The following is a 19,388-nucleotide window of genomic DNA, read 5'->3' as shown; positions in this document are numbered from 1 at the left end:
AGCAGGTCAGGTGGTCTTGTATTTCCATCTTTTTAAGAATTTTCCACTGTGTGCTGTGATCCACACAGTCAAGGGCTTTAACATAGTTAATGAAGCAGAAGTCGATGTTTTTCTGGAACTCTCTTGCTTTTTCTATGATCCAGCAATGTTGGCAATTTGATCTCTGGTTCCTCTGCCTTTTCTAAAACCAGCTTGAACATCTGGAAGGTCACGGTTCACGTATTGCTAAAGCCTGACTTGGAGAATTTTGAGCATTACTTTATTAGCGTGTGAGATGAGTGCAATTGTGCGGTAGTTTGAGCATTCTTTGGCATTGCCTTTCTTTGGGACTGGAATAAATACTGAACTTTTCCAGTCCTGTGGCCACTGCTGAGTTTTCCAAACTCGCTGGCATATTGAGTGCAGCACTTTCACAGCATCATCTTTTAGAATTTGAAATAGCTCAGCTTGATCTCCATCACCTCCGCTAGCTTTGTTCGTAGTGATGTTTCCCAAGGTCCACTTGACTTCACATTCCAGGATGTCTGGCTCTAGGTGAGTGATTACACCATCATGGTTATTCGGTTCATTAAGATCTTTTTTGTATAGTTCTTCTGTGTATTCTTGCCACCTCTTCTTACTATCTTCTGCTTCTGTTAGGTCCATACCATTTCTGTCCTTTATCGAGCCCATCTTTGCATGAAATTTCCCTTGGTATCTCAAATTTTCTTGAAAAGATCTCTAGTCTTTCCCATTTTATTGTTTTCCTCTATTTCTTTACATTGTTCACTTAGGAAGGCTTTCCTGTCTCTCTTTGCTATTCTTTAGAACTCTGCATTCAGATAGATATATCTTTCCTTTTCTCCTTTGCCTTTCTCTTCTCTTCTTTTCTCAGCTATTTGTAAGATCTCCTCAAACAACCATTTTGCCTTGTTGCATTTATGGGATGGTTTTGATCACTGCCTCCTATTCTTCAGGCACTCTGTCTATCAGATCTAATCCCTTGAATCTACTTGTCACTTTCACTGTATAATCATAAGGGGTTTGATTCAGGTCACACCTGAATGGACTAATCGTTTTCCCTACTTTCTTCAACTTAAGCCTGAATTTTTCAATAAGGAGTTCATGACCTGAGTCACAGTCAGTTCCAGGTTTTGTTTTTGCTGCCTGTATAGTGAAAGTGAAGTCGACTCTTTGCAACCCCACGGACTGTAGCCTACCACGCTCCTCTGTCCATGGGATTTTTCCAGGCAAGAGTACTGGAGTGGATTGCCATATCCTTCACCAGGGGATCTTCCTGACCCAGGGATCAAACCCAGGCCTCCCTCATTGTAGGCAGATGCTTTACCATCTGAGCCACCAGGGAAGTCACCAGGGAAGCTGATTGTATAGAGCCTCTCCATCTTCGGTTGCAAAGAATATAATCAATCTGATGCCCATGGTGCCTTGCAAATGCTACCTTTTCCTCAAGAGTCATCACTTGCTAAAAGTTGGAAAGAGTTGTCCTTTACATATTGTTTCTGGACTCAGCTTCCCTAGAAGCCTGGAAAGACTTTTATCTGTGTGATTTATACCCATTTTTTCAGATCCAGCTCTGGATATCTGACTTTCTCCTCCAGGAAATCTTCCTTAATCTGACCTAACCCACCATTTGGTATAGGTTATGTACTTGTCTACACTATGAAATACCCTCTGCACTAAATTCCATCTCCACACTGTAGTGTGGCTGCAACTTTTCCTCCATCAACAGTGTCTCTCTGGCTTCCCTTGTGGCTCAGCTGGTAAAGAATCCACCTGTAATGCAGGAGACCTGGGTTTGATCCCTGGGTTGGGAAGATCTCCTGGAAAAGGGAAAGGCTACCCACTCCAGTATTCTGGCCTGGAGAATTTCATGACCTGTATAGTCCATGGGGGTCGCAAAGAGTCAGACACGACTGAGTGACTTTCACTTTCTTTCATAGCTCTATAAACAGCTTGCCTAAGGTCATACAATTTAAAAGAGCTAAAACTGGGATAGAAATCAAGGTTTGGCTCCAAAATTCACATTTCTCTTTCTAGTCATTCGTATACTTGAAAGCTTATTATAAGCTCAGATTTCTGAGCTTAGACCAGGGAGCTAAAATCTTTGCTCAAATTTTTATCCCAGTCCATGAGGGACCCAGAAACCTGGGTTTAAACAAGCATCTCAGTTTCTAAACTCTATGTCTAATGCTAGTAGCTTAGGGATCATCTTTTCCATACACTGCCTTGCAGAATGGACATGAGGATTAATGAGAACAAGTGTAGGGCAGAGCTTTAGAAACTAAGTACTAAGGAAATACTTTTGATATTATTAAAATAAATTGTTTTTCTCCAAATGTTACAGCTATATGAAAATAAGAAAACAAATTGTGTTAGAACACAGTTGAAAACTAAAAGCTGTTGCTCTAATTTGACCAGGTAAATGAAAGCTAAAAATTCTCTGAAATAAAATCATTTAACAAAGACTGGAAATTCTGTTTGAGTCAGAAACAGTTCAGTTGTATTCCCAGTTCTATTTCTTATTACTGTGTGATCTCAAGCAACTTATTTCATGTCTCCGAACTTAAATTTGCTAAATGAAAATACCTCATAGGATTATTACAAATACTGAAATAAAATAATACATGTAAAATACTTAGCATTGTGCCTGGAATAAAATATATATTCAATAAGTTGTGCCATGATTACTCTTATTAATGTTAACAATTACAGGAGTTGCACAGAAAGAGTATTTGACAATACCACAGCTTTAACCATGGGCTGAAATAAAATGCCTTTTTTAAAACAGGGTAGCTCAATGGTATTTTACAAAATTTAAATCATGTTTAGGAAATTTGAGTGTTCACCATAATCTCTAACATATGTGTGGAAATCTCAATATCATCATGTCTTTATAATACTTGGAGAAATTTGAGTGTGTCCACTAAAGTTTTTCTCTTCCCAAAAGAGTTTTTCATGGTCCCCAGAATCTGAGGAAGAAATGGATGTTTACGCTTGCTCAGCAGCTGCAGAGAAGTGAGAAATCTTCTCAGTTTTCCACTCACTGTAGAGCTCTCCTCATTAAACAATCCCATTCCCACAACCACCATCACCAACTTACAGATTTCACAGGCCTTTGGAAAGAGCCTGCAGCCCACCCTCCTCCAGAGTCTGTCTTGGTTTGCAGGGAAAGAAAAGGAATAAACAAGAAAACACAGCACCTGTTTGGTTAACACTAACTGTAAGCAAATTCTGAACCCGGGAGTGTGTATATACATGGGTGTGTTTCTTTGGAAAACAGAAATGTGGAGGTTAAAACTAATTCTAAAGGCTTCAAAAGCATGAGCTGAAGTTACCTAGACACTATATTGCTGCTGGCATGTCATCAACACGATTTGGTGTGAAATAATTCTTAGGAAACACTCCACTGCAGAAAGAACAGAAATGCACAAGACAAAGAATTGCTTTGTGAGATCGGCTCATTTGTCAAGTGAGTGAGTTGTGCTGCTCACTGGGTATGAAGGCCACTGTCAGCCTTAATCTAGAATTCTAAGATTCTATATATTCATATAGATAGATAGGTGCACACACACATGTATATACATAGACAAATGTAAAATATAAATTTTAATTGATTCTAAGCATATGATAAATGGTTTAATATTCTTACCAGAATTCTCCACTCTTAGCATTAAGCTTATGATAAAAGAATTTCCTACGAAATGGAAAAAGGAATTTTTTCAAAAGTAAAATCACCCCCAACAAGCCTCACAGGATTTTGTCAGGTTAAATGTTAGATTGTTGTTGTTGTTGTTCAGTTGCTAAATCATGTTTAAAATCCTGCAAGTGCTGCCATGGTGAAACTTGGAAAATGTTACTCCATGTTTAATTAAACTTAATATGCCATGTGATTTATTTACTTATATTTTATATGCAGATTTTGTTTTTAAGGAAATGTCCCTCTTCTAAACCACGCACAATCTAAAACTGGAAGCGTCAATGGAAAAAAAGGAGAAGGGAAGCTCCAAATACGCTTTCCAAAAAGGCAAGAAAGACCGTTGATCCGTCAATCTCAGGTTGTCATAGCTTTGTAAACAAGCCCCCTCTTCTTCCTCCTGGGCCGACCAACTCAACCCTCTGTCTCCATTCGGTACAACAAAGCGTTTTTCTTTTTCAACCAGTGAAAGAGGATGGGAAAGTGCCTGGGTGGCGATCAGGCCTCTCTCGAACGGCTCACCCCCAGGCAGGACGCTTCTCTCTCCTTCCCTTCCTCACTGATCCGTAACATCAGAAGAAGGGGAGGGAAGGCACAAGGGTAGCCGCCGTCATGAGTTTGGTCTCTGGGCTGCGGTAGCTAAATATCAGGGTGGAAAGTGCCAGCCCTAAGGGTCTGCCCAGAGTTATCTGCAACCCAAGCTGAGCAGGCACGTTAAGGCTCAAGGCTCGGAAAGAGCAGGAAAATAAAAGCGCTGTAACAGGACGACGGACATGTTTTGCTCTCAAAATGGAGAAACTTCAAGACCTTAATCCCAGTGATTTCCAGGCGTCGTGGCTTTCCATGTTCACAGAACCCCGCCCTTTCTAGTGGTTTGCAGACAGTCCCTGCCGGGTGCGGGTTGGTTTTCCGGCTCACAGCGGTTCCTGTCTAGAAGAGGTTTGGGAACTGCCCCAGACTTCCAATTAGCCCTGTGAAGTTTCCCTGCTTTGTGGGTGTCAATCGCTCGCCTGTCCAACCTAACTCCCTCTTAATGGGGTGTGAAAGGAGGAGCTAGACAATAATGTTACTACTGTTTATATTTTTTAATTAACCCAGGAGAAATACAAAACAAAATAAGCCTTTTGGGGGCGGGGAGTGAAATGAATTCCCAAGGCAGATGTTACCCTGCTCTTTTTTCAGTGATCTGCACCGAGGTTCTGACTTCTACAGGTGCCTAAGCATTTGCTACCAGAGACGTTTTTCGGGGGGGGGGGGGGGGGGGAGGGAAATAAGGAAAAAAGGAAGAAAGGAATCTACAAGTTAGCCATAGTCACTCTTAGAAGATGAATAGCACAAATATCTTTGTTTATACTTTTGCACATTTTCCCATGAAACCTCTCATAACCTTCTCTACTCTCCCTACCCCCTACTTCTCAGCAAACAAAATATTTGAGCAAGGATATGAGAAAGAACAGTCATTTCTTAATGTGGGAACCCAGTTTTATTTATGAACATGAACAGTGCTCCCTTGCCCTAGGGAACCCTTTAAAGAGAGCTAACCAGGTCTTTGAGCAGGCCTGACTAGAAAGTGAATAAAACCTGAGTTCTGTGTGTACACAGAAGCACATGTTTAAGAAAACATGTACTATTGTGTTCCACATGCATTTGAGCCCTATTTTTCAGTCCTGATTATCCACACCTTGTGTTTTCTGGAATGTTTGATACTGTCAACTTAAAAAATAGTCACTACCTAAAACTTAAGAGTTGTGTTTTATTTGGTGGGAATTTTTAGGATTTCAAACCCATGAGATAGCATCTCAAGTAACCCTAAGAGAACTGCTCTGAGATGGAGATGAGGAGTAGAGTCAGGTTATACAGAAGTTTGTAACAAAGGGCACATAATCTGAACATCAAACGGTTATTGTTAATTAAGGAAAACCAGAAAATTAAGGAAAAGACCCTGATGCTGGGAAAGATTGAGGGCAGGAGGAGAAGGAGATGGTTGGATGGCATTACCGACTCAATGGACATGAGTTTGAGCAAACTCTGGGAGACAGTGAAAGACAGGGAAGCTTGGCATGCTGCAGTCATTGAGGTCACAAAGAGTCAGACACAACATATATCTCAAGTTAAGAAATTTAGCGCTTTTCTATGTATGGGAAGATGAAAGAGTCTGGGCTCACTGAAATCATTCCTTTCATATGCATCTCAGCTATCTGGGGCCAGCGTCTTTTGGTTTTCAGTGCTCACCTTAGGGAGCAGCCGCAGCATGATAGCTGTTGGATCACAGGTGTTGTTCTCTTTCCTGGTTGCCCTGGAGAGCTGGAATCACTGATGACACTGTGAAATCCTTGTTTATTGATATGGCAGGAAAAATACATTGGTGGTCTGCACTTGCAGATTATTTCATTAAATGTTACACTGGAAGGGACCTGAGAAGGTCATCCATTGAGTTAACCTTCTTATCTTTGCAGGGAACAGAGACCCTGAGAGTCTGTGACTTGGAACTAAATTCAAAAGATATAAACCCCTAAAGATAAGGGAAGCCTAGAAAGTAACCAGCAAGTAGCAGAACCGCCATGTAAAATCCTCAAGGCAGTGGCCCTTCCACAGGGACGATGAGGTTTCCGGGCGGTGGCATGGAGGGCGGGGGTGGGGAGGCTCCCTACATCAGCATAAAGCACTGCACTGAGCCCTCCCCTCATCCTTTCTTCTTCTTTGCTTCCTGAGTCCTAGCCCTTCAGTTTTCTAATGAGTCCTGTCTGGGTACAAGGGAAGGAATAAAGGAACAGGATAAAGTCTCATATGCACCAAATGCACAATGTCCACTTCAGCTAAACCCTCTTTATTGCAAGAGGTAGCAAGCTTCACTCGAGTGTTAGTACCATATGTGGCCCTGCTCAGGAGAGGGAAACAAGAAGGAGGAATGGCATTCAAATCAAAGCAAAAGCCAGTTGCCCCTTTGTTTCTCTCTGTAGACATAAACCAACACATAAGTAGGCTCTGTTTAGAGGCAGGAAGGGAAGTCAGGGAAAAAGCACAAAAGAGGAGCCCTCTCCAATGACATTCTATTTATTTTTATTTTTTTTTACAAAGGTGTAAGGCCTTCTTTTGAAAGGTGAGCTTAGAATTTAAACCACTTCCCCAAATAAGACATGACATTATCCGCAGGCATCATCTAATCCTCCATTGTGAAATTAACATTCGTCTAAAAGAAGTTAGTTTCCTCTTTAAAGAACTAACCTTTTTTAAAGTGTTTAAAATTTAGATGATTTTAGTTTTGCTAATGAGAAAAATTAGAACTTGTTGGGAAAAAAGTCGGTTTCAACAGATTTTTTTGGTCTTCTCTGCTAAGATTTTTGGTTTAGAAGTTCGGACTTCTGCTGCATAAGACTTTTTGGCTTTTGAGATGCCAAACAATGTTTACCTGATTTGGAGTTGGGAATCAGGTTTCTTCTCATATGAGGCTAAGCTTTCTCAGCCTACAACACTCCAGTTTCCAGCACAGGCTGCCTGAATCTTCATGTTTTCCCTATGAAGCTGGTGTGAAAGGCACAGTTTAAAGGACACCACTCTTACAGTTTGCACTACCTCAAATTCATGACTATACTTAATTTAGAAATGTAATTCAAATATTCACTTCTTATAATCATTGAGTGTACTGATGGTAAAGTGAAAATGAGACAAATTTCCCTGTGCTTCATATCAGTTCTGCTAATTTATGCCCTGAAAAAATTAAGAATAACAAACTTTCATCTGAGAACCCCCCAAATGTTACATCCGAGGGCAGTTACAAAGCAGAGATTGTTTAATCATGTGAGTCAAATGCAAAGATTACCAAAAGTTCAAAATGAATGATGTTCTATTCCGAAGGAAAACCTCTTTTGAGCATCAAAGCCATGAACTGGTAAATTTCTGATTTAATGAGTCCAGTTATATTTGAAATGTAGATTAATTCTCCTAAAAGCATTAATCAGTTTGGCAAGGACACCTCAACAAAGATGCAGTCTCTTCACTGCTTCCATAGTAAGACTTTGCCCCCACAATCATAATTAGCTTATTGATACAAATACCTCTTTCCTTCAGTTGATTCAAACAGAACATTTCATAGGTACTTTCAGTTGATGGGATGGTAAATAACTTTTAGACTAAAAGTTGAAGTGGATTGATTAGAGGCAATTTTTTCTGTTTTGCACAATAAAAAGAGGAACTGCATGGTTCGACAAGCCAATTTGCAGAGCAACCTCTCCTCTCTAATTGCTGCCAGACTAATGTAGTAGAAGCCGAGTGCTAGGAAGTAGAGAAAGCCATTTACCTAGCCATGACATTTAAGCAGCAAACACAAGTACTGGATTTTTCCATTATCCTTCATTTCAGCCCTGCTACGCTCCACCTGTGACCCTTATGTGATGAGGGCAATGTACTTTCATACAATTTGGTAACTATAATAAAGGTCCACTTCAAAATGTTTGAGTGCAGACTAAAATCATTTTTTAGAAAAGCATAATTAAGTCCAAAATCAATCTCACTAATTCCTGATAGTATTGGAAAACCAAGTTATTTGATAAACACTCTATAAATGTACATTATGCCGGGGGGAGGGTGGGAATTGCCTATTTCCTCTATCACAGAGAACACAGTCTTTGTCACCAAAAGTCCCAACCTCGAACAGTGCTTTTATTTCATATAAGACTTTATTTCAACACAACAAAAAACAAAGTTCTCCTAAAACACCCTGTGCTTCTTTGTTGTGTATCTACCACAAAGAAATGGGAAAGAATCTTCAAACAGAGTCCATGTTGAAATATATATCAAAGAAAAATAATTGTATTTTTATTTTTCACAATTCTCCTAAGACATTTTCATCTCAGCCAGTTTCCCCAGATAAATTATCATTGAATAGGAACAGAGAAGCTTCCAGGGATGTGTCATCTGGAGTATAGTCTCATACTTCCTGGTACAGGAAATAGTATGTGGAAAGCAATAGACAGCCCATAAATGTTGGCTGAATGAAGGATCCATGTTTACAGATCCCTTGGAGAATTTAGGAATTTTACCTCCAATTGAAATTTCTTCAGTAATTCATAAACACTGCACTTGAAGCCAAAGCATTTGCTTCAGGGTTGAATTCGAAGCTGATTCCACATACACATAAAAAAGAAATCAACCTCAAATATAGCATCTTCCACTTCAAACAACTCTGTGCAATGCCACAAAGAATAGAGGACAGTCCTTGGAGAATATGCTATCTGAAAGCTAAAAGCTTTACCCTTTTCTTTATTTCTGTTGTTTACTTAAATTGCTTTGGTAAAAGATTTATCCGACAGTTCTTCCCAGTGTAAATTTAATAGCCCAGATATTAAAACCATCAAGTTCGAGGTTAGAGAGGAAAATGCCAACCTTGCTTCTTAATGACAGCAGCCCACCCAAAGACACTTAAATACCATCAACAATATCCTTGATGCCTTAACAAGGGTACTTAAAAAGCAATTAAGTATGCCAATCTCAGGCTGAAAACAATTTTAAAATAACACACACATTAAGTTCCTGCTTCTTGACAAAGTAGTGATTTGCACTGACATGATTGAGATATTGTGCATCGTTTCAGCAAAGTAATTTCCACAAGGCAGGGAAGTGCATGCTTAGGAAGATTCATGTTATGGTAGGTTTGTTTTTTTCTTCCCGTTAAAAAACAAAACTGCATACAGTTGACTAACAGTTTGGAATCACTACCAAAAACTTCACCACTATAGGAAGCATTGATATTATCTAAGAACTAAAACTTAACATTTATTGGCCTTTGACCTGTACTTTCCACAGGAAAGTAGAGGATAGTAGGCAGTCCAAGTCCAAGTGTTAGTCACTCAGCCGTGTCCGACTCTTTGCGACCCCACAGACTGTAGTCTGCCAGGCTCCTCTGTCCATGAGATTTCCCAGGCAATAATACTGGAGTGGGTTGCCATCTCCTCCAGGGGATCTTCCAATCCAGGGATGGAAACCAGCATATCCTGCATTGTCAGGTGGATTTTTTACCACTGAGCCACCTGGGAAGCCACTTGAGGGGGATGAGTAGCAGCTGATCCAGGATGTTGACATGAGAGGACAATGAGAAGATGGCTACCACCTGGACAGCTAAGTCTCCACAATAGGGTGATTATAAAGCCCACCAAGAGATACATCCCATCCTAGGACTGATGGAAGACCTGTATTTATGGGAAATCATTTCACAGGGATAATAAAAGGCAAGGAATTCAATGGCAAACAGGAAGGAGCAACTCTCAATGAGGACTTCCACAGCTAGGTCCTCTGGTCAAAGCAAGACCATGTGAATATAGAGATATCTGAAGATTTCACACTTTTCTGGAACTAGGGTGTCTGAGCTATCATCAACGATCTGGGATTCCACTTGTTTTCTCAAAACTATTCTGTAATATGGTTACAACTCCTTTCTCAGATTGGATAATTTGACATCAAGAAAGCCTGCTTCCTTCCTATTCAATGTCGACAATGCTTCAGACTCTGAGAGTCACTTGAAAAATACCTAGATGTTTTTAATAAAAAGCAGTCATTGTGCATACCTTGTCAACAAAATTAGAGAGAGTAGGGTGGAAGTGTTAGGGATATAGGCACAAAAGCCACACAAATTAGGTTCCACCACGTACTAACTGTGTGACTTTGGGCAAGGTAATTAATCTTTCTGAGCCTCATCTGTGAAATTAGAACAACAAGTAATTTGAGGATTAAATGAGGTAAACCACATTCAGAATTTGGCATAGTCCTTGATACTGTGGGCCATCTGGACAGAGCAAACTGGACAGAGCTAGAATCTTATATATGGGCCTCAAAGGCATAATCCTCCCAGGATGAGCCACAACTATTTTTCCATCTCAAAATCTTTTTTTTTTTAATATAGAAAGGAATAAGTAATAATTGACTAGATATTGAATCTTCTGATTCTGAGCATTTTGCCTTTCCGTGTGGCCTCTGCACATGTTCCAACTATTTCTAGGCTGCTCTCCTTAGAAGCAGTTTGATGTATACTCCAGAGAAGTATTTCCTTAAACAGAAGTTAAAACCAAACGTAATTAGTAAAAACAAGCTTCTGGGAGAAAAAAATTGTATTATGCATTCCAATGCGGATTTTCAAATTATTTGTTTGGTTGATGCCTCTTATGCAGATAATTAAGCAATAGCTGCATTCTAAGCATAGACATTCAGAAACTAAAATGTGTCTGTTGTCCACTCAAATGAGACAATGCCTACTCCTTGGGGGAAATGTCATTCTTCTTGGAAAGTTCATAGCTACTCTAAGCTAAGTCATTCCCATTGGTGAGTTATTAAATTTGTAAGTGCTAGTTCTACCAAAACCTGTTTTTTCTCAAAGTAAATGATATACAGCTAGGACCTTGAAGGAAAGGTAAGTTTTGTATAGGAAAACAAATTCAGAGAGGGAAAGAAGATCAGAGGCAGAGAGAAAAGGAACAACAGAAGGTGAAGAGGGAGACGGCTAGATGAAGGTCAGGCCTGATGGTGGCTATAGGCCCAGGTCCCCAACCTGGAAAGGCAGCAAGCTTTTACAAGTAGCTGGATCCAGAACAATGCTGAATAATATCCAGGGGCTGCACATCAAAATAAAAGAAGTCCCAGATGTGCAGATACCAAAAGGGTATTATTTCTCGAAAGGTACCTTAGATTCCAGGTATAGGGACAATTCTCTAATAATTATCCAAGAAGCTGAATACAAGTTTCCCCACTCTTTGAAAATAGAGAGCGCCTAGTCAACCTTTTGTAATCCAAAATGATGTAAATTGTATATGTGCTCAGTCATGTCCAACTCTTTGCGACCCCACGGACTAGAGCCTGCCAGGCACCTCTGTCCATGGTATTCTCCAGGCCAAGAATACTGGAGTGGGTTGCCATGCCCTTCTCCAGGGAATCTTCCCAACCCAGGGATCTAACCTGCATCTCTTGCATCTCCTGCATTGGCAGGTGGGTTCTTTACCACTGAGCCAACCAGGGAACCAAAATGGTGTAAAGCAAAGAATCAATTACCTTAGGAAACAGTTTACTGACAGGGACACACAAAATGAATGGAGATCAAGCACAGAGGCTCACAGACATGATTCAATCAAAGCTATGGCACCTTGAAGCTTAAATTTGGAGTGTAGCTCCTGGGGAAGGATCTCTGGGTGCTTCTCTTGCCACTCAATGTGGGGTACATGCAGCCACTATAACAGCTCATGCAAAACAAACACTGGCACTATCTTTACTTTTCACCATTTTTACAAAAGCAAGAATACTCGTCAGATTTCTTTTGCTTAACAAAATCGGGTACTAATGTAGGTCTTTTGTGATGTGGCACAAAGTGAATCCTGAAAAGCAGGGGATACCTATATGTCCATATTACTATGGACCCTGAATACATCATTCTCTTAAACTTTCTTTGATCTTGGATCTTGGCTTTGTATCTAACTGCCAACAGGTTTAGTAAAAGTGAAAGGAAGCTGGGACTTCCCTGGTGGTCCAGTGGTTAAGAATCCACCCTGCAGTGCAGGGGATGCAGGTTCAATCACAGGATCAGGGAGTTAAGATCTCACATGTCACCTGAGCAACTAAGCCCATGCACTGAGCCCCAGTGCTGCAAGTAAGCCCCAACCAATGGAGCCAAATAACTTTGTTTTTTTTTTTTTAAGTGAAAGGAAGTTTGCTACAGCTACTGAAGAGGAAGTTAGAGTAGGAGGTGGGCTCAGTTCAGTTCAGTCGCTCAGTCGTGTCCGACTCTTTGCGACCCCATGAATCACAGCACGCCAGGCCTCCCTGTCCATCACCATCTCCCAGAGTTCACTCAGACTCGCGTCCATCGAGTCAGTGATGCCATCCAGCCATCTCATCCTGGGTCGCCCCCTTCTCCTCCTGCCCCCAATCCCTCCTAGCATCAGAGTCTTCTCCAATGAGTCAACTCTTTGCATGAGGTGGCCAAAGTACTGGAGCTTCAGGTTTAGCATCAGTCCTTCCAAAGAAATCCCAGGGTTGATCTCCTTCAGAATGGACTGGTTGGATCTCCTTGCAGCCCAAGGGACTCTCAAGAGTCTTCTCCAACACCACAGTTCAAAAGCATCAATTCTTCGGAGCTCAGCCTTCTTCACAGTCCAACTCTCACATCCATACATGACCACTGGAAAAACCATAGCCTTAACTAGACGGACCTTAGTCAGCAAAGTAATGTCTCTGCTTTTGAATATGCTACCTAGGTTGATCATAACTTTTCTTCCAAGGAGTAAGCGTCTTTTAATTTCACGGCTGCAGTCACCATCTGCAGTGATTTTGGAGCCCAAAAATATAAAGTCTGACACTGTTTCCACTGTTTCCCCATCTATTTGCCATGAAGTGATGGGACCAGATGCCATGATCTTCGTTTTCTGAATGTTGAGCTTTAAGCCAACTTTTTTGCTCTCCTCTTTCACTTTCATCAAGAGGCTTTTTAGTTCCTCTTCACTTTCTGCCAGAAGGGTGGTGTCATCTGCATATCTGAGGTTATTGAGATTTCTCCCGGCAATCTTGATTCCAGCTTGTGTTTCTTCCAGCCCAGCGTTTCTCACGATGTACTCTGCATAGAAGTTAAATAAGCAGGGTGACAATGTACAGCCTTGACGTACTCCTTTTCCTATTTGAAACCAGTCGGTTATTCCATGTCCAGTTCTAATTGTTGCTTCCTGGCCTGCATACAGATTTCTCAAGAGGCAGGTTAGGTGGTCTGGTATTCCCATCTCTTTCAGAATTTTCCACAGTTGATTCTGATCCACACAGTTAAAGGCTTCAGCATAGTCAATAAAGCAGAAATAGATGTTTTTCTGGAACTCTCTTGCTTTTTCCATGATCCAGCGGATGTTGCAATTTGATCTCTGGTTCCTCTGCCTTTTCTAAAACTAGCTTGAACATCAGGAAGTTCACAGTTCACGTATTGCTGAAGCCTGGCTTGGAGAATTTTGAGCATTACCTTCACCTGGAAAATGGGCTAGAAGTCAGGAAAATGAGAATTTGAAGGCTGTCTAAATTTCAGAGCTCAGGGACAAGGCTCTTTCCATTGCACATTATTTTAATAAGTTTAGGGAAAGGAATGTCTTTCAGAAAAGCACTGTAGGCACAAACAGTACTCTTTCTCAGTCGTGTTACATACAGGTAGAAAGGACATCTGTTTTCAAATGTCTGGTCATATACATTAGCTTGAGCTCCAGACTTTAATTTTGAAGGAAAACTAGATTAAACCTAAATAATTGAAGGCAAGCAAGAAGAGGAAACAGTTTAATAAAACTTCATAATTTGAGTTGCAGTTCCTTGAGCCATTAATGTTCACTCTCATTAGATGCATGATTACCAAGAGATTGGTAAGTATCAGTTAATAACCTGAACAATTGTAGGGCCCTTTTATCTAGCTGAAAGCTGATTATGTTTATCAGAACTACATTCATCATTCTTCCCCAACCTGAATGCCCAATTTATCCTCTGTTATTTTCCATCTTTTTAAAATATTATTTTTATATTACAATGCATGCCCCCAAAATGCCATACCTTTGTATGGTGCACTTCATAGAGAACTTCCACAGTTGCTATCAAATCTTTATTATTTAACTTCAGTTTTAAAATAAATCTTTCACTGTAGATCCCTAAAAGATAGCGGTTAAGTTTGTACAAATTTTCTTGATACAGTTCATAATCAATAATATTTTTTATAATGATGCTTTTTTTTTTAGGTGATGATATATCTGATTTTTAAAGTGTACCATAAGCAAAGCCTTGTCAACTCTGTTCACATCATAAATTTAAAAGACCATGACTCTTACAATCACACAGGACAGAATGGTTAATATTAATGAAGAAGATGAATGAACCAGGCCAAGGCAGCTGAGACTGTTCAATATTTGCAATTCTATAGTTTAATTTGTTCAGTTCAGTTCAGTCACTCAGTCATGTCCGACTTTTTGCGACCCCATGAATCGCAGCACACCAGGCCTCCCTGTCCATCACCATCTCCCAGAGTTCACTCAGACTCACGTCCATCGAGTCCGTGATGCCATCCAGCCATCTCATCCTTGGTCGTCCCCTTCTCCTCCTGCCCCCAATCCCTCCCAGCATCAGAGTCTTTTCCAATGAGTCAACTCTTCGCATGAGGTGGCCAAAGTACTGGAGCTTCAGCTTTAGCATCATTCCTTCCAAAGAAATCCCAGGGTTGATCTCCTTCAGAATGGATTCGTTGGATCTCTTTGCAGTCCAAGGGACTCTCAAGAGTCTTCTCCAACACCACAGTTCAAAAGCATCAATTCTTTGGTGCTCAGCCTTCTTCACAGTCCAACTCTCACATCCATACATGACCACAGGAAAAACCATAGCCTTGATTAGATGGACCTTAGTCGGCAAAGTAATGCCTCTGCTTTTGAATATACTATCTAGGTTGGTCATAACTTTCCTTCCAACCACAGCCTTGTCTAACTCAATAAAACCAAGCCATGCCTGCGGGGCAACCCAAGATGGGCGGGTCATGGCGGAGAGGTCTGACAGAATGTGGTCCACTGGAGAAGGGAATGGCAAGCCACTTCAGTATTCTTGCCTTGAAAACCCCATGAACAGCATGAAAAGGCAAAATGATAGGATACCAAAAGAGGAACTCCCCAGGTCATTAGGTGCCCAATATGCTACTGGAGATCAGTGGAGAAATAACTCCAGAAAGAATGAAGGGATGGAGCCAAAGCAAAAACAATACCCAGTTGTGGATGTGACTGGTGATAGAAGCAAGATCCGTTGCTGTAAAGAGCAATATTGCATAGGAACCTGGAATGTCAGGTCCATGAATCAAGGCAAATAGGAAGTGGTCAAACAAGAGATGGCAAGGGTGAATGTCAACATTCTAGTAATCAGCAAACTAAAATGGACTGGAATGGGTGAATTTAACTCAGATGACCATTATATTTACTACTGTGGGCAGGAATCCCTCAGAAGACATGGAGTAGCCATCATGGTCAACAAAAGAGTCCAAAATGCAGTACTTGGATGCAATCTCAAAAACGGCAGAATGATCTCTGTTTGTCTCCAAGGCAAACCATTCAATATCACAGTTATCCAAGTCTATGCCCCAACCAGTAACACTGAAGAAGCTGAAGTTGAACGGTTTTATGAAGACCTACAAGACCTTTTAGAACTAACACCCAAAAAGATGTCCTTTTCATCATAGGGGACTGGAATGCAAAAGGAGGAAGTCAAGAAACACCTGGAGTAACAGGCAAATTTGGCCTTGGAATGCCGAATGAAGCAGGGCAAAGACTAATAGAGTTTTGCCAAGAAAATGCACTGGTCATAGCAATCACCCTCTTCCAATAACACAAGAGAAGACTCTACACATGGACATCACCAGATGGGCAACACCGAAATCAAATTGATTATATTCTTTGCAGCCAAAGATGGAGAAGCTCTATATAGTCAACAAAAACAAGACCAGGAGCTGACTGTGGCCCAGATCATGAACTCCTTATTACCAAATTCAGACTCAAATTGAAGAAAGTAGGGAAAACCACTAGACCATTCAGGTATGACCTAAATCAAATCCCTTATGATTATACAGTGGAAGTGAGAAATAGATTTAAGGGCCTAGATCTGATAGATAGAGTGCCTGATGAACTATGGAATGAGGTTCATGACATTGTACAGGAGACAGGGATCAAGACCATCCCCATGGAAAAGAAATGAAAAAAGCAAAATGGCTGTCTGAGGAGGTCTTACAAATAGCTGTGAAGAGAAGAGAGGTGAAAAGCAAAGGAGAAAAGGAAAGATATAAGCATCTGAATGCAGAGTTCCAAAGAATAGCAAGAAGAGATAAGAAAGCCTTCTTCAGTGATCAAGGCAAAGAAACAGGAAAACAACAGAATGGGAAAGACTAGAGATCTCTTCAAGAAAATTAGAGATACCAAGGGAACATTTCATGCAAAGATGGGCTCAATAAAGGACAGAAATGGTATGGACCTAACAGAAGCAGAAGATATTAAGAAGAGATATTAAGATGGCAAGAATACATGGAAGAACTGTACAAAAAAGATCTTCACGACCCAGATAATCATGATGATGTGATCACTAATCTAGAGCCAGACATCTTGGAATGTGAAGTCAAGTGGGCCTTAGAAAGCATCACTACGAACAAAGCTAGTGGAGGTGATGGAATTCCAGTTGAGCTGTTTCACACCCTGAAAGATGATGCTGTGAAAGTGCTGCACTCAATATGCCAGCAAATTTGGAAAACTCAGCAGTGGCCCCAGGACTGGCAAAGGTCAGTTTTCATTCCAATCCCAAAGAAAGGCAATGCAAAAGAATGCTCAAACTACCGCACAATTGCACTCATCTCACGTGCTAGTAAAGTAATGCTCAAAATTCTCCAAGCCAGGCTTCAGCAATAAGTGAACCATGAACCCCCTATGTTCAACTGGTTTTCGAAAAGGCAGAGGAACCAGAGATCAAATTGCCAACATCTGCTGGATCATGGAAAAAGCACAAATTAAATTAATTTGGTGAATAAGTGAGCTGTGGGCAAGTCACTTGTTAGTCCTCTGAAACCAATTTGCGTTGAAATTATTGAGATGTTTAACTGATTTAACTGAAACTAAGAGGGCAAAGCTGAAACTTTGCATCACAACAGAAGCTTCACTAAAATGATTTGATGTACCCTGAGCCCTATATCCTGAAAAGAAGATGAAAAAAGCACATTAACCCTTGTTGCCTTGTCCAGAAAGCCTTCTGAATGAGATGGGACCAACCAAGGAACTTTGTCTGATTTGGCTGCTGCTGCTGTCACCTTCCATATTATTTCTGCAAACATATAACAGCTATACCAATGACTGATTCCCCTAAGTGGGTATAAATCCAAAATAATTTTCATTTCTTTATTGTACCAGCTAACAGACTGAAAGTATTTCTTACAGGAAATGTAAATATTATCATCATTTATATTTGTATTTTATTCCATTTTAATGACAATACATTCATATGGTACAAGAAGCAAATCAAATATAAAAATATACAGTGAAAAATGTCACACTCACTCACCCCAGTTCCCATCACTACTCCAACAGGTAATCATTTTTATTAATTTCTTTTAATTCTTTCGGAGCTTCTTTATGCATCTAGTGGCAAACATGACTATGTATTTTTATTTCCTTTTCTTTTTTCCACACAACATTGTGTATTATATAGTCTGCTCTGCACTTTTTTTTTTAACAATGCAGTTTATCCTGGAGATCTTTTCATAGCGATTCTTTTTTGTTTTTTAACAGCTGTATGTTATTCCATTGTAAGAATTTGCCATAGTCAGGTTTGCTTGTTTGTTTTTTAACCCTGTCCCTATTGATTTACATTTGGGTTGTTTCTATCTTTTTTTCTCTTTTTTTAAGAGTTCTTTGTTTATTTTTGCTTGTGCTGGGTCTCCCTTGCTGTACTTAGGCTTTTCTCTAGTTGCAGCGAGCAGGGGCTACTCTCTAACTGTGGTGCACGGGCTTCTCATTGCACTGGCTTCTCTTATGGAGCATGGGCCCTAAATACATGGGCTTCAGTAGCTGCAGTGCGTGGGCTCAGTAGTGGCACACAGGCTTAGTTGCTCCAAAGTATGTGGGATATTCCCAGGCCAGGAATCCAACTGGTGTCCCTTGCATTGCAAGGTGGATTCTTAACCACCGGACTGCCAGGGAAACTGTTTCCAATATTTTGCTACCGCAAACAGTGCTTTAGTGAGTAATGTTGATCCATTGCAATATATATTCTAAGGCCATGGTTGGCCATCTAAATGTTTTAACCATCACAACCATTTTATATACCATTTCTCCATAACAGTTCACTATGGCTCAATAGATGCAGCCATGGAAATATAACAAGAACTAGAAGAAATAAGCACTTTTATGCTGTGACATGAATCTTATGTATCAGTTGCTAAATGCAAACCACCAGCCTCAGTAAAGGCTAGAGTTCTCATATTCATTATTTCCTTCTTTTGACAAAAATTTTCAAGAGTTTGTGATGGGTCAAGGCTCTGTCCTAAGCACTGGAGATACTTCAGTGAATAAAGAAGGCAAAATCCTAATTTTGTGGTACTTATACCATATTGGAAAGATAAAGAAAATTTATAAATAAATTCATAGTAGCAGCCCTTTCTCCCTCATGAGCACCAGAGGTGACCAGGTATAGGTTAAAATTTAGAAGGTTCTGGTAAGTAAATTGCCCTTCATGCCCATGAAAGAGACAAATAGTAGCCATTAAACCTCTGGCTCTCCTAAAGCTGTAACCTACATTTTCGAATTATTTGTGGACAAGTTTTATCTTACCTGTTTATGACCATATTCCCTACTGAGAAAGCCCCATATTATAGGGATGTTGATTCTCAAAATTATACAAATATAATGCAATTCCACTCAAAATACCAACAGGATTTTTCATAGAACTTGACCAACTGATTTTAGAGTTCATCTTGCCCTACTTGACATGAAATATACTGCAATACTACAATAATTAAAACTATGTTACTGATAGGGACAGGGAAAGGAAAAAAGTAGGTGATTAAATAGCTAATCTCACTAGGGGATTATAAGTAGAAAAATCAGGGAGATCCCTAGAAGTTAATGATTACTTAAAAAGAGCAGGTTTGCTTAACCACAAAACCAAGCAGGCTTGTTTAACAACAAAA

This window comes from Capricornis sumatraensis, chromosome 6 (assembly GCF_032405125.1).
Source record: "Capricornis sumatraensis isolate serow.1 chromosome 6, serow.2, whole genome shotgun sequence".
Taxonomy (NCBI): domain Eukaryota; kingdom Metazoa; phylum Chordata; class Mammalia; order Artiodactyla; family Bovidae; genus Capricornis; species Capricornis sumatraensis.
This window is presented reverse-complemented; position numbering follows the sequence as displayed.